Genomic DNA, 14958 nt, shown 5'->3' with positions numbered 1-14958 from the left:
GAAATGGGGATTTTGGTGCAGTTTAAAAATGCCTGCACAGTCAGTTTTGGGTTTGGGAAACCCATTCCTTCATTCCCTCCTCTTCTTTTGGACAGCCTTTCGGCTCGTCCCAAGGTACTGGCTGGTATTCTCGTGTCACTGCTATAATCTGGGGCCGAATCATTCGTGACATCATTTTACGCATCATATTTTGCAAGCATTGCATTAAGCAGTGTATACAGGAGCAGAAAAGAAGCAAGATTAGTCCATTAACATCATTACAAGTCCTCTAAGCCACCCAAGGTTTGGAAGCCACTCAGTCAACCAAGACATGTCCCATCCCTTCCTGGTTGGGACAGGAGCATGGGCTACTTTCTCTCTTTCTGTTGCCAGGTGTCGAATAGCTGCACCATGGTCAGAGATGTTAAAGCCACAGGCTCCTTCTGTCAAATTTAATGCAGCCCAAAATCCGGCGGAGCCCAAATTCGGGGCTGTAACTGAGGACTCATTCCAAGGCACAGGGAGGAGGGGTACTCCTCCCAAAGCATCTGTAGGTCACAGAGTGCGAGAGGTTCCGGGTGCAGACCGTGCAATTGGTTTGGTTTTGCAGAATAGGCTTCCATTTCTGCGTGTTGCGGGCACCCCATTCTCTCATTAGCCACTGGATTACCTTAAGTGGTGTGGGCGCAGTGATGGCCAGAAATAAGAAGATCACCATCCCGGCCAAAACCATGTCCCCCCTCAGCCCTACCTGCATCATTTGGGCACAGGGATATATATCTATTTCCTAATACCTTTCTTCTTCTAATACCTGGGGTACCTCCCACAAAGCAATATACAAAGCTACATATTCATTCAAGGGGAAAGAAAAGAAAATGTCCTCTTTTAGTCCACACTGGAATTTTCTCTTGCCGTGCGTAGAGATGCCAGTTTCCAGGGGTGGCACCAGCAGGGCGGTTGTCTGGTGGGCGCCAAGCCGATGCAGTGAGGAGAAGCGTGAGGCGGTGTCTGTAGGGCACCGAGAGATGGTGAGTTGAAGGGGTTGGTGTAGGTCAATCGTAGCAGTCCAATCTCATACTGCCTGGGGTTTGCTTCATCCTTCAAATCAGGCCTGCTGGAATATATGCAGTCAGGTGTTGGAGGCCCATCCTCTCCCATAGGTAACCAGGTTAAGAGTCTCAGTAATTCGCAGCTGCAACCACGGGTGCATGGGCAGTATAAGTCAGCTGCTAGGCGCTTCATCATCTCTGCTTGGGATAGAAAAATAAGTTCCTTTCATGTCCACCAATGCTGGCACAGCATGAGGAGTGACGCACGTAGTTTCTTGTCCAAAGGTGAACCTGTCAATTCTCTTTTAGTCAGTGGCAGCCGCCACTACTGCTCACATGCAGGGAGGCAAACCTTGTTCCGTAGTGGTTAATTTTCCAGACAAATAGGCTATGGGTTGGTCATCAACAGGGTCTAAAAATTACCTTGATAAAATTACCTTGATAAAAACATATTTCACCATGTGCAAATGGCTTTAGATACCTACTAGGTCCACAAATCACCATATAGCATATATTCAACACACACAAAAAACAACAATTTGAGCCCAACAAAGGACTACTGGACATCCAAAGGGCCCCATTACCCCCTTAATGACTTCTGTTCCTTCAGCCAATTCCCATCCCTGTACTCTGCTGCCCTCAGAACCAAAGGCGCTACGCCCACTTTATCGCTATATGATCTTATATACTGAAACACCCCCTTTTTTACTGTCCTTTTGTCTACTTCACCTCCTTTTCTTAAGTCCTTTCTAAATTATTCAATCCCAACATCATTCCCCCCTCTCATCCTCTCTCTCTCTCTCTCTCTCTCTCTCTCTCTCGGTGTGTGTGTGTGTGTGTGTGTGTGTGTGTGTGTGTGTGTGTGTGTGTAACACTGACACAAAGAGGAAGTACGTTAACAAGGTAACACAGGTGATGATCTGGCATCTGAAATCATTCACACAAACAGAAAGCTTAAAAGCACATACAAAACATGTACCAGATGCTGGCTCTTCTGCAGGGATAAATGTGATTGTAGAATACACACACACAAATTGCAAGCAGAGATTAAATCACAAAAGAATGAGATCCTCTTGGAAGGTAGCATATTACCCTGATTATCCTACCTTTGCCTTTTAAGATATGCTTCTGTTTTAAATTCTTTCTGCAGAATATTTACTGCGAAAGGGTGTTCTGTTGGGCTGCATTTGAAAGTTGATTGACCTTTTGAATAAACTGTAGGACAGTCCTTCCCAGTTTTCCCTATTATTATCTATTATTTATCTGCAAATGATTTAATCTTGATATACATATTCACGTACTTAATTGACTTGGGACAGTGGTTCAGTTAGAATTATGGTACAACAATAAGTTAAGTGCTACCTGCTGTATGGCTGAATTTTCTTATATGAAAACATATGATGACAGTCAGAAAGGGTATTCCTATTAAACAGGAGGAATAAGCAACTCATGCTGACTAAATATAAACTCATTTCTGCATCTGTATATTACACACAGAAGGAGACAGAGTGCAACTCAACTCTTTAACACCAACTTTTTTCTTTCTTTTTTCTTTTTGCATATATATTTAATTCAATCCTATGTAGAGCAGATGGGGGGGGGTGAAAGAGCAGGTACCAAGACACCGTTTAAGGGAAAGGTTCCTGCTTGTTCCTTTTCATAATGTGAAACTATATATCTGACCTAGAGCACTAGGAACATTTTAGGGAACACCACCATGTCGGAGAAGGCTATGAAAGCATATGACATCAGCAGCCCTGATAAGAAGAAGTGCCTGATAACTTCCATATTTGAAACCACAAAGAAGGGCACAAACCACAAACGAATAAACACAGACAGTGGGGCCTCTTGCTTGGTGTGTGTTATTTGCGTTATGAATTAAGGTCCCAGTTTCCCAATACACACATTTGCTATTCAAAGCAGCATTTCTTTTCCTTCAAAGGAACCGAACATAAGGTAACTTTGTTCAATATTGCCTTTCACCCAAGAGAAACCTAGGAGGAATCACCTTATCAATAAGCATTGGGGTATTTTGTCTATCAACATCTTGATTCTGCTGTTACTAATGCATTTGACACCTTTTGATTCTGGCAACTACCCTGAGTATATGTGTGTCTCAGAGCAGGAAAATTTCAAAGCATTGGACACTTTTCACAGCCTAATGTGAACAGGGAAATAAAAGTTATTTTGCCTAAGACCTCTCCTGGCATGTACACTTAGAAATCAAAAAGGCCCATCTCAATTTTCAATTAATAGATATCCAAGGAGTATCTTTCATGGGAGGGACATACTAAAAAGAGCACAAACAATATTCCAGGTCCCTACTCTTGCTGTTAATTTATGGATGGTTAGCTGTCCAGCCAGCCAAAAAGAGGGCTGCTCCATAATATATTATATTCTTAATTCTTAATTCAGAATTCATTAAAAGCTGTTTTTTACTCATGAAAACCTCAACCAATAATCTGAGTGCATTTTAACAGCACATGCAAGACTTTGACTAAGTGTGTCGCTGGTCACACACAGCCTTTATGCAATTCAGCTTTTACTATATTTAGTAAACTGTCTCTCAATAATAGCATTTTAATATATTAATTTCATTAATACTAATCAGCATAAACACTCTCACCTTCTTTTCTACTTCCCTCTACCTTCTCCAGCCCAGACCACTACTTCACCTTCTGCAAACAATTGTTCATCCCTTTTACAAATAAAAATTATACGCATTTCAAAAATATATCAGAAGAAAGGTAGTGCAAAAATCAATTTTGGTATCAAATAGTGTGCTATTCCTTATTTTAAACTGAGCTGAGATTTATAATAAAATCTAACTTGCACGCCCCTTTAAGTTTTAAAACACAGGTCTGCAAGTATTGCAAATTCCCTTTTGCTGCTACCTGCAAGATGTAAAGGTGTGTCAAATTTACAGAACCACCTCTATGATAACAAAAGAGGCCATATGTTTAAATGACACAGGTACTCTTGCTCTGGGGGGTTGGCCTGCTATGCAATATTTGGTAATTTGTAATTTTCCTGAGTGTTCTCTGGCCCCATTTTAACCTGGTTTCCAGACTCCACCAAGGGCTGCATAGCGTCTTTGTTTCTGTGTTAAACACAGACACTGCAAGGGGATGATTTACTGCTTTGTCCCCGTAACCCTCTCACTTCTCTTCTCATCTGTCTGAACATGGGATGGGGGGGTTAAAACCCCATCCCTTTTGACAACACTACCTTTTTCCATACATTTGTACATTTTTACTTTTGATCAACATTTAACAAGTGGTTTCTAAATCCACCAGGGTACCTTATGCAACAGATTCAATAAGAAATAATCTTATTAACAAAAACATCTTAACATACCAAGTAGCTCAAAGCACAGTAAATTGATGACATTCAAATTCTGAAACCAGTACATGATTGTATTAGTAATTGAAACCTTCCCACCTTTATCATGAAAATATAAAATTTGACCTCATTAGCAACTCATGTCACTTTTAATGTTAAAGACCAAAGAATCCTTTTATATATATATATATACTTGTACTCTGCAAGATTCTAGGTGTTTTAAGGTCTGTTTCCCAACCCCCTAAGATGCAGCACAGTAGGTGGATTTCCGGAGGCGGTGCGAAACGGCAATGGCGGTCTCCTTCGCGCTGTGAAGGGGAAGCTCCGCAGAAACGGGTCGTCCGTTACGGCGAAGCGGAGACCCACACCGGAAAACCACAGGCAGAGTGAGCCTGTGGCCGTGGGACTCGGCGGGCACCAGAAGCGCCCCCTGAAACGAAGAAGGAACCTCGTAAGGGGCTCCAGAACGTGGAAGGGCTGGCGCGGTGCTGTGAGTCGATCGCTCTTTCTGTGGAGTGAAGCCGCATAGCTGCTGCCGATGAGCGCTGACCTTTTTTCCTGGAACATCCGATTTGAAAAGTACCAACCCGTGAGTAAGAGGGACTGAAGGAATTGGGGACCAAATTGATTTAAAATTCGGCCAAAGCGGGAGACGCAACCAGGAAGTCCGTCTCCCGGTTCTGCTTAAGGATCTAAAGCAAAAGAGTTTGATCTGCCTGAAGTCTTTGAAGTGGCACCAAAAGTTTTTAACTCGTGCATTATTTGAATTGTTTTATAGAGACTAAGGATTTAAAATTTTTCTCTTTGGTTCTGGACTTGATTTTAGCTCTCCCCGTGGATTTACAAATGCATTAAGAAACCCAAATATTCGGGCTGCCAGATTAAATAGAGCTGTCAAATTGCGGACTTCGTTTTTGTTATTGGGAACTGCTACATTTGAGCGTTACTTGACTGGATACATTGAAATACTGTTTCTGGCACTCTTTAGAGACATTGTTTCATATTAAGGATTTATTCTGCTTACTACAAGAGAGCTGAAGGTTTTCTTTTGGAAATTTATGGCTGTTTGGACATTATTAAGAGTAACAAATTCATTCTTTCCCTCAAGATACTTTTAAACTCCCCCTAGAGGATTTTGGATTTACAGCTGTCTGGGACTTGCTTTTTGTTTCTCTTCTCTCCTGTCTTGTTGTTTACTCTCTGGACTTGTGGATTCCCATGGGATCATACACGGTTTGACCTTGGCACGTAGACAGGAGTGGAATGAGTGGCTTTGGGAAAACAAGATCGGCTAAAGCTAAACAATTAACGCAAACAACTTTGACTCCACAGCCGCGCAGATCATCTGTTCCTGCTATTTTGGTGACACAAGAGGAAGAAACTGAGCAGACTTTGCTAGAAGGTATGGCTGCAGGAGGATCTGCCTCAGTATTAGATAAAATTTTGGAAAAATTGGAAAGTTTGGACAAAAAGGCAGATGAGCATTCGGCTAAGATTGATCAAACTACAGCCAGCATTAATAAATTAACTGAACAAGTTGCTCAGCACGCACAATCAATTGGGAACCTCTTTGAAGTCACCACAGAAAATTGCAAACTAGCTGTGGAAGCTAACCAAAAAGCTGAAGCATTAAAGGAAGAGGTAAAACCATTGCATAAACAGATTGGTGAACAGCAGGCCTACCTGTCTATGATTGAACTACGTAATAGGGAAAATAACCTGAGACTGAGGGCAATTCCAGAACTTGAACAAGGGGACTTAATTGACTATTTGACAAAAGAATTTTCTAAGTTCTGGCCTTTAGAGGAAGATAAGGATTTTAAAATCGTGAGTGCCTTCAGACTGGGAAGAGTAGCAAGGAAAGATTGACCCAGAGACTGTTTGATCATTTTGAGATCCAAGCAAGAAAGAGACAAAATATTAAGCCTACACTACGAAAAGTCACTTGTAATTCAAGATAGGAGAGCAGAAATTTACAAAGACATCCCAAAACAACTTTTGGATCTTAGACCCACCTATTCAGAGTTAGCAAAACTACTGAGGAGCAACTCAATTCCCTTTAGGTGGGAATTTCCCCAAGGACTATCTTTTACTTTTAGAGGGAAGAAGGTGAAAATTAAAACAGCCGAGGATAAAGAAAAGTTCTTGAACGACTACGGAGAAGACCTTCAGAAAGGGATTACAGGAATCCCAGGGCCTGGACCTTTGTCCATACCTACACCTTTGGGGCCTGAAGACCAGAAGAAAGAGACGCCCCCACCAAAGGAATAACAGATTTGTCCAGGATGTCTCTGCAGCTCTCCAGTTGGAATATTAATGGCTGCAACTCCCCGGAAAAAAGGAGAAGGATATTTCATATATTAAAGAAAGAACAATTGGACATTATTTGCTTGCAGGAAACTCATGTGACTAGGCTCCACAGAAAAGTGTTAATTAACAAGAGATGAGGCCAAGAATTCATCTCATCGGACCGAGTTAAGAAGAGAGGAGTGGTGTTATATGCAAAGGAGAGCCTATTACCAAAATTTCTATTTAAAGATGAGCAAGGAAGAATCTTAGCAATTGAGATACAAACTCAAGGCGAAAAGTTTTTGATATTGGGAATTTATGCACCGAACAAGGGGAAATCAGAATTTTATAAGAAACTGCATGAGACAATGCTGGACTATCTGGACTATAGTAACATCATAATGATGGGAGACATGAATGGGGTGGTCTCTACAAACATGGATAAGTCACAAAACCAAAGCTTGACAAAAGGTGGCAGACTACCTAAAACCTTTTTTGAACTTACTGACAATATGGACCTGATTGATATTTGGAGGACAGAGAATCCCCTAGGAAGAGAAGGAACATTCTTTTCTGAAGCCCAACTGACATGGACAAGAATCGACCAAATTTGGATAACTAGAGGCCTGGCCCCCAAGACTAGGAAGGTGGAAATCTGCCCAAAAACCTGCTCCGACCATAACGCAATGAAAATTGATATGAGACTAACTACAACCGGCTCCTTCAGATGGAAGATGAATGACACCTTGCTAAGAGATCAGGAGATCATTAAGAAGGCCCAAAAGACCTTAAGAGACTATTTTGAAATAAATTTGAATGCAACAGTGGAAAAAAGAGTAACCTGGGATGCAAGTAAAGCTGTCATGAGGGGTTTTTTGATACAACAGAATGTGTTAAAGAAAAGAACACAGAATGAGAAAAAGGATAAGATTCTGGAAAAAATAAAGGAAGGTGAGAAAAAACTAAGATCGAAACCTAAGTCACAGGAGATTCTGAGAGAAATTAAACTTTACCAAGCACAATACTCTAAACTGATAAATCAGGAAGTTGAGTGGAAAATTAAGTTATTGAAACAAAGGACTTTTGAATCAGCAAATAAATGTGGGAAACTGCTAGCATGGCAGTTGAAAAAGAGGCAAAAATTGAACACGGTTACTAATTTAGAGATTGAAGGAAGAAACGTTCAGAACCCTGAGGAAATTAGAAGGTGCTTCCAGAGATACTTTAAACAACTTTATACGCAAGGGCTGCAGAAAGAGACTGAGATAGACCAATTTTTAAGAAGAAATGGATTACCAAAACTGTCTCAAGAAAACAGGATAATTTTGAGCTACAAAATAACACAACAAGAAATTGAAGGTGCCATTCAGAATATGCAACTGGGCAAATCTCCAGGGCCAGACGGGCTTACCTCCAAGTACTACAAGATACTGAAAGACTATTTGATCCAACCGCTAATGGAGGTTTGCAACGAGATTATGGAGGGGAAGAAGGCACCGGATTCGTGGAAAGAAGCTTTCATCACATTGATACCTAAATTGGAAACCGAAAAGACACAACTTAAGAACTACCGTCCCATCTCTCTCCTGAATGTGGATTACAAAATCTTTGCAGACATTTTGGCAAGTAGACTTAAAAAAGAAGAAGAAGAGTTTGGATTTGATATCCCGCCTTTCACTCCCCTTCAGGAGTCTCAAGGCGGCTAACATTCTCCTTTCCCTTCCTCCCCCACAACAAACACTCTGTGAGGTGAGTGGGGCTGAGAGACTTCACAGAAGTGTGACTGGCCCAAGGTCACCCAGCAGCTGCATGTGGAGGAGCGGAGACACGAACCCGGTTTCCCAGATTACGTGACTACCGCTCTTAACCACTACACCACACTGGCTACAAAATAACACAATAACACAGTGTTAAATGAAGTAATTCATAAAGACCAGGCAGGCTTTCTCCCAGGTAGACATTTGTTTAACAATACTAGGAACATTATTGATATTTTGGAACTTTTACAAACAAATATGAATACAAAAGCTGTTTTGATTTTTATAGATGCGGAGAAGGCCTTTGATAATATTTCATGGATGTTTATGAAGAAAAACCTGGAAGGGATGGGAGTGGGACGGGGGTTTGAGAATGGTATAGAGGCAATTTATTCAGAACAGAAAGCTAAATTGATAGTTAACAATGTGGTGACAGAAGAGTTTAAAATTGAGAAAGGAACACGACAAGGTTGTCCTATCTCCCCTTTGTTATTTATTTCGGTCCTGGAGGTGCTCTTGAATATGATTAGAGGGGACCGGTTGGTTGAAAGGGTTCAGGTCGGAGCCAAACAGTACAAACTTAAAGCTTATGCAGATGACTTGGTTTTGACACTACAGGAGCCAGAATCTAGTACGAAAAGGGTCTTAGAACTGATTCATGAGTTTGGTCGGGTGGCGGGATTTAAATTAAACAAGCAAAAAACAAAGGTTTTAGAAAAAAAATGACATCTTTGGAATCAGAAAGGTTTCAGAAAGAGACAGATTTAAATGTGGTTAAAAAGGTGAAATACCTAGGGGTTAATATGACTGCTAAAAATCTGAATTTATTCAAGGATAATTATGAAAGGTGTTGGACAGAAATCAAAAAGGATTTAGAAAGCTGGTCAAGATTGAAACTTTCCTTGTTGGGCCGAATTGCTGCTATAAAAATGAATGTATTGCCAAAAATGCTGTTTTTGTTTCAGACCCTACAGATTGTGGACAAGGTGGAATGTTTTAGAAAGTGGCAGAGAGATATTTCTAAATTTGTCTGGCAGGGTAAAAAGCCCAGAATAAAATTTAAAATACTAACCGACACTAAGGAAAGAGGGGGGTTTGCCCTGCCAGACTTAAGGCTGTATTATGAATCTGCAGCTCTCTGCTGGCTGAAAGAGTGGTTGCTTTTGGAGAACACTGATGTCCTGGATCTGGAAGGGTTTAACAACGCTTTTGGATGGCATGCTTATTTGTGGTACGACAAGGTAAAAGTCCATAAGGCTTTCAAGAACCATATTGTCAGGAAAGCAATATTTAATGTCTGGATAAAATACAAAGACTTACTGGAAAACAAGACCCCAAGGTGGCTGTCACCTATGGAAACTAAGGCTCAGAAAAGACTCAATATGGAGGCCAAAAGGCCGAAGTATTGGGAAATACTAGAAAAAGATGGAGACAACTGAAGATTGCAGAGCTTTGAGAAACTGAAGGATAAAGTGCGAGATTGGTTACATTATGCTCAGATCAGGGAGGTTTTTAATATGGATAAAAAAACAGGCTTCCAGGTGGAAAAATCGAAATTAGAAACAGAATTGTTAGAATCTAAAACTAAGGTACTTTCCAAAATGTATAACTTGCTGTTAAAATGGAACACTCAGGATGAAACGGTTAAATCAGCTATGATAAAATGGGCACAGGACATTGGTTATAACATTATGTTTGCTGACTGGGAAAGGTTATTGTCAGGGAACTGCCATCGGAGGAACAGGTGGGGAAAGGGCTCACGGAGGCTGGGAGGGACTCAACAGCTGAAGCAGGGACCAGCAGGGGGAGAGGTGGGTCTCTGGAGGGAAGTCTCACGGAGGCTGAGAGAGACGCAGCAGCTAAAGCAGGAACTAGCAGGGAAAGGGGAGGATCTCTGAGGGAAAGCGAGCAAGAGGGAGGGCTCAGGGACACGTCCAGCGAGAACAGTGGGGAGGTGTCTGAAGCTCCCATAGGGAGACCCATTCCTCGCCGGAAGCTGTCACGCCGCGAGTCCCGAAGACGTGTTTCCGTTAAGGAGCTTTTATGCTGGAAGCGCTTCCGAAAAAAACCACTGTCGGAATCTGCAAGTGACTAGAGCAGACATGTCTGAGGAGCTCTGTCACAGACAGAGGTTTGTGGAGTTGCACAAATAATAATAATAATAATAATAATAATAAATTTTATTTATATCCCGCCCTCCCCAGCCGAAGCTGGGCTCAGGGCGGCTAACAACACTCAAAATAACTCAACATTCTAAAACATTCATTATAAAATTAATTAAATCAAATTAAAATCAAATTAATGGCAACCATCAAGCAAAATTTTGTGCAGATTGCCAGAGGAGGGGGTCAGGCTGCGCCCTGACAAAAGGCCTGGTGGAACAGCTCTGTCTTGCAGGCCCTGCGGAAGGATGTCAAGTCCTGCAGGGCCCTAGTCTCTTGTGACAGAGCGTTCCACCAGATTGGAGCCACGGCCGAGAAGGCCCTGGCTCTAGTTGAGGCCAGCCTAACCTCTCTGAGGCCTGGGATCTTTAGGGTGTTTTTATTTGCAGACCGTAAATTTCTCTGTGGGACATACCAGGAGAGGCGGTCCCGTAGGTACGAGGGTCCTAGGCCGTATAGGGCTTTAAAGGTTAAAACCAGCACCTTAAACCTGATCCTGTACTCCACTGGGAGCCAGTGCAGCTGGTACAGCACTGGATGGATATGATCTCGCAGCGAAGACCCCGTAAGGAGTCTCGCCGCGGCATTCTGCACCCGCTGGAGCTTCTGGGTCAGTCTCAAGGGCAGCCCCACGTAGAGCGAGTTACAATAATCCAGTCTGGAGGTGACCGTCGCATGGATCACAGTGGCTAGGTCAGGGCGAGAGAGATAAGGAGCCAACTGCTTAGCTTGGCGGAGATGAAAAAATGCCGCCTTTGTTATAGCTGTAATCTGCGCCTCCATAGAGAGGGAGGTATCGAAGATTACACCCAAACTCTTCACGGATGATGCTGGCACTAATTGCACCCCCGCAAGAGACGGGAGTTGCCCCCTCAATCCCATATCGCTCCGTCCCAGCCAGAGGACCTCTGTCTTCGAAGGATTTAACTTCAACCGGCTCCCACGTAACCATCCAGCCACAGCTTTCAAACATCTGGTCAGTGTATCTGGGGCCGAGTCAGGATGGCCATCCATCAACAGATAGAGTTGGGTGTCATCGGCATACTGATGGCAACCCAGCCCAAAACTCCGGACAAGCTGGGCGAGGGGGCGCATAAAGATGTTAAAAAGCATCGGGGAGAGAATCGCACCCTGAGGCACTCCACACACCAAGGAGTGGCGCGATGACAATTCCCCCCCAAGCGCCACCCTCTGTCCCCGACTGGAGAGAAACGAGCGCAGCCATTGAAGGACTGTGCCCTGGATCCCCACGTCGGCAAGGCGGCGGTCCAGGAGTTCGTGATCGACCATGTCGAAGGCTGCTGACAGGTCTAGAAGAATCAGCAGCCCCGACCCGCCTCGATCCAGCTGCCTGCGGAGATCATCTGTTAGGGCGACCAAAGCTGTCTCGGTCCCATGGCCAGCGCGGAAGCCGGACTGGAATGGGTCGAGAGCAGATGTTTCATCCAGAAACCTACCAAGCTGTTCAGCAACCGCTCTCTCAATCACCTTACCCAGGAATGGAAGATTCGAAACTGGGCGGTAATTGGATAGATCTAAAGGATCTAATGATGTTTTCTTTAAGAGCGGACGCACCACTGCCTCCTTCAGTTCCCCTGGGAATATCCCAGTGCCAAGGGACAAATTGATGATATCACCCAGGGGGGCCCGCACCTCGTCTGGACACGCTCTAATCAGCCAGGACGGGCACGGGTCAAGAGGACAAGTGGTGGGCTTTCCAGCTTGGAGGAGTCTGTCCACATCGGCTGGGGATATCCGGTCAAAGTGGTCCAATACTGGACCCGAGGACAGTCGAGGGGCCTCCAGTTCCTTCATTGTATCCAAATTGGCAGGGAGGTCATGGCGGAGCAACAGGACCTTCTCCGCAAAAGAGCTCGCAAATGCCTCGCAGCTGTGTGTCGAATTGTTATTTAAATTTGGCTGTCCTTCAAGGGACGTTAAAGACCTAATTATACTAAATAATTGCGCCGGGCGAGAGCTAGCGGAGGCAATGGATGCCGAGAAGTAGGACTTCTTAGCGGCCTTCACTGCCATCTCGTAGGTTTTCATAAAAACCCTATAAGATGTTCTTGAAGCTCCGTCACGGGCACCCCGCCATACTCGCTCTAGTCGTCTGAGGTCCCGCTTCATTTTCCGAAGCTCCTCGGTAAACCAGGGAGCCCGGTTTCTGCGGGGTCGCAGAGGGCGCCTAGGTGCGATCTCATCGATGGCTGCCAGGAGCTGGATATTCCAGCCCTCAACAAGCTCAGTCAATGAGTCGCCAGGGGGAGCAAGGTCCCGCAAGGCCTGACGGAATCTATCAGGGTCCATCAGCCTCCGCGGGCGAGCCCAAATTGGCTCGCCACCTAAGCAGGGTGGGGGTGGAAAATCAATCCTGGCTTTCAGTGCATAGTGATCAGACCATGGCACCTTCATCGAGGGAGACATGATCACATCTATACCGGCGCCAAAGATCAAATCCAGCGTGTGGCCTGCTTGATGTGTGGGGCCCGAAACAAACTGGGAGAGCCCTAGTGTCTGAGGGCTACGATTTTACGCACAAGCAGCTCATCATCCCATCACAGTTATGGACCACCGGTGTGAGATTCACGGCATGTAGTGCCTTGAAAGAAAATATTATGAAAATGATATATAGGTGGTACATGACACCAGTCAAGCTTGCAAAAATACACCATTTACATGACAATAAATGTTGGAAATGTAAGGAGACTGAAGGAACATTCTTTCACCTTTGGTGGACTTGCCCGAGGATTAAGGCCTTCTGGGAAATGATTTATAATGAGTTAAAAAAGGTATTTAAGTATACCTTCCCTAAGAAACCAGAGGCCTTCCTTTTGGGCATTGTTGGCCAGAGGGTGTTAAAGAAGGATCGAACCTTTTCTATGTATGCAACAACAGCAGCAAGAATACTTATCGCAAAACATTGGAAGACACAAGATTTGCCCACGCTGGAAGAATGGCAGACGCAACTGATAGACTACATGGAGTTGGCTGAAATGACTGGCAGAATTCGAGACTTGGGAGAAGAGACAGTGGAAGAGGACTGGGAAAAGTTTAAGGACTATTTACAAAAACACTATAAGTTGTATGAATGCTAAGAAAATGCACGATAGAAAACAACATGGCATCAGCAATTTTAGTTGAAAGAAATTATGAGAATAAGTGATGTTTAAGTAAAAGATGAATTATGAAACAATATTATGTTTAAACTAAGCAGTTAAGCACATGACAAAAATATTTAAAGTCTGAGACATAATATTTGAAAATTACAAAATAAGAATTGAAATAAGGCAATAAATTGCTGTTTATAACTTTATTATTGAGAATGCAGGAAAGGGAGATGTGAGGAAGTCCAAAGGCTATGGAAATATGATTTATGGATAGTGGTGGTTTTTTTGTATTTTCTCTATTCTATGCTTATCTTTTTGTTTGTTGCTGTTTTCTTTTGATTGTTATTTTTTGGTGATGGTATTTTATATGTTTGGTGACTTCTTTTTTGTTAAAAAATTTGTAATAAAAATCTTTTTTAAAAAATAATAATAATAAGATGCAGCACAGTAGATGTGGCAGAATTGAGAACCCCTTCATGCAGGGTTCTATTCCTGGCGCCTCTGCAGAGCACATATCCTTTTTTCCCCCGGACCCCACGTGTTGGCAATACAATACAAGCCAACTGGACGCACCTATGCTGGTCACTGCCAGAATACAGAAAGGAGCTTAAAGGGGTTTTGTTTTTTTTTTCAACTGTAGCTTGACATTTCCAATTGTCCAAAAAGAACAAACACTGCAAGGGGGTTGGTTTACTTTTTCCTTTTTTTCTTTTCTCTCCCTTAACCTCTGGGACACTCCGTCCACCTAACGTTGTTTCCCACTCAGTCACCTTTCTCCGTGTCCTGTCAGTGGCCTAGACGGACTCGCGTTGCTAGGAACCGCACCTTACAAGGACCACACTCCCAAAACAAGTCTCTTACTGCCAGGGAGTCTTTCTCCCACCTCAGTACATTCAGCAAGGCGAAAAACCTAGCATGGTACTGACGTACTGTAGCCTTCCCTTGCCTTAAACCATGCATCTTTCTGCGTGCTACATCCACATCCACGGTAGATTGGAAGCAAGCGTCCATGGCTTTGATAAATTCATCGGAGTCCCTCCGAGCAGGACAATCTTCACGCCACAGATTGCGCAGCCAAGCCCTCGCTTCCCCATGCAAGTGGGACACAATGAAACCCACCTTCTCCTCCTCATCCTTAAAGTCATCGCGAAGCAAATGCAACACATATTCGACGTCTGCTCGAAAACTGGGGTACTGCTTCAGGTTGCCATCAAAGTGGGCTACCAAGTTGCCTCCCCTTCTGCCCAGTCCTACGCCTGCAGATCTGGAC

Source organism: Podarcis vaucheri (assembly GCF_965113315.1).
Source record: "Podarcis vaucheri genome assembly, chromosome: W".
NCBI lineage: Eukaryota > Metazoa > Chordata > Lepidosauria > Squamata > Lacertidae > Podarcis > Podarcis vaucheri.
This window is presented reverse-complemented; position numbering follows the sequence as displayed.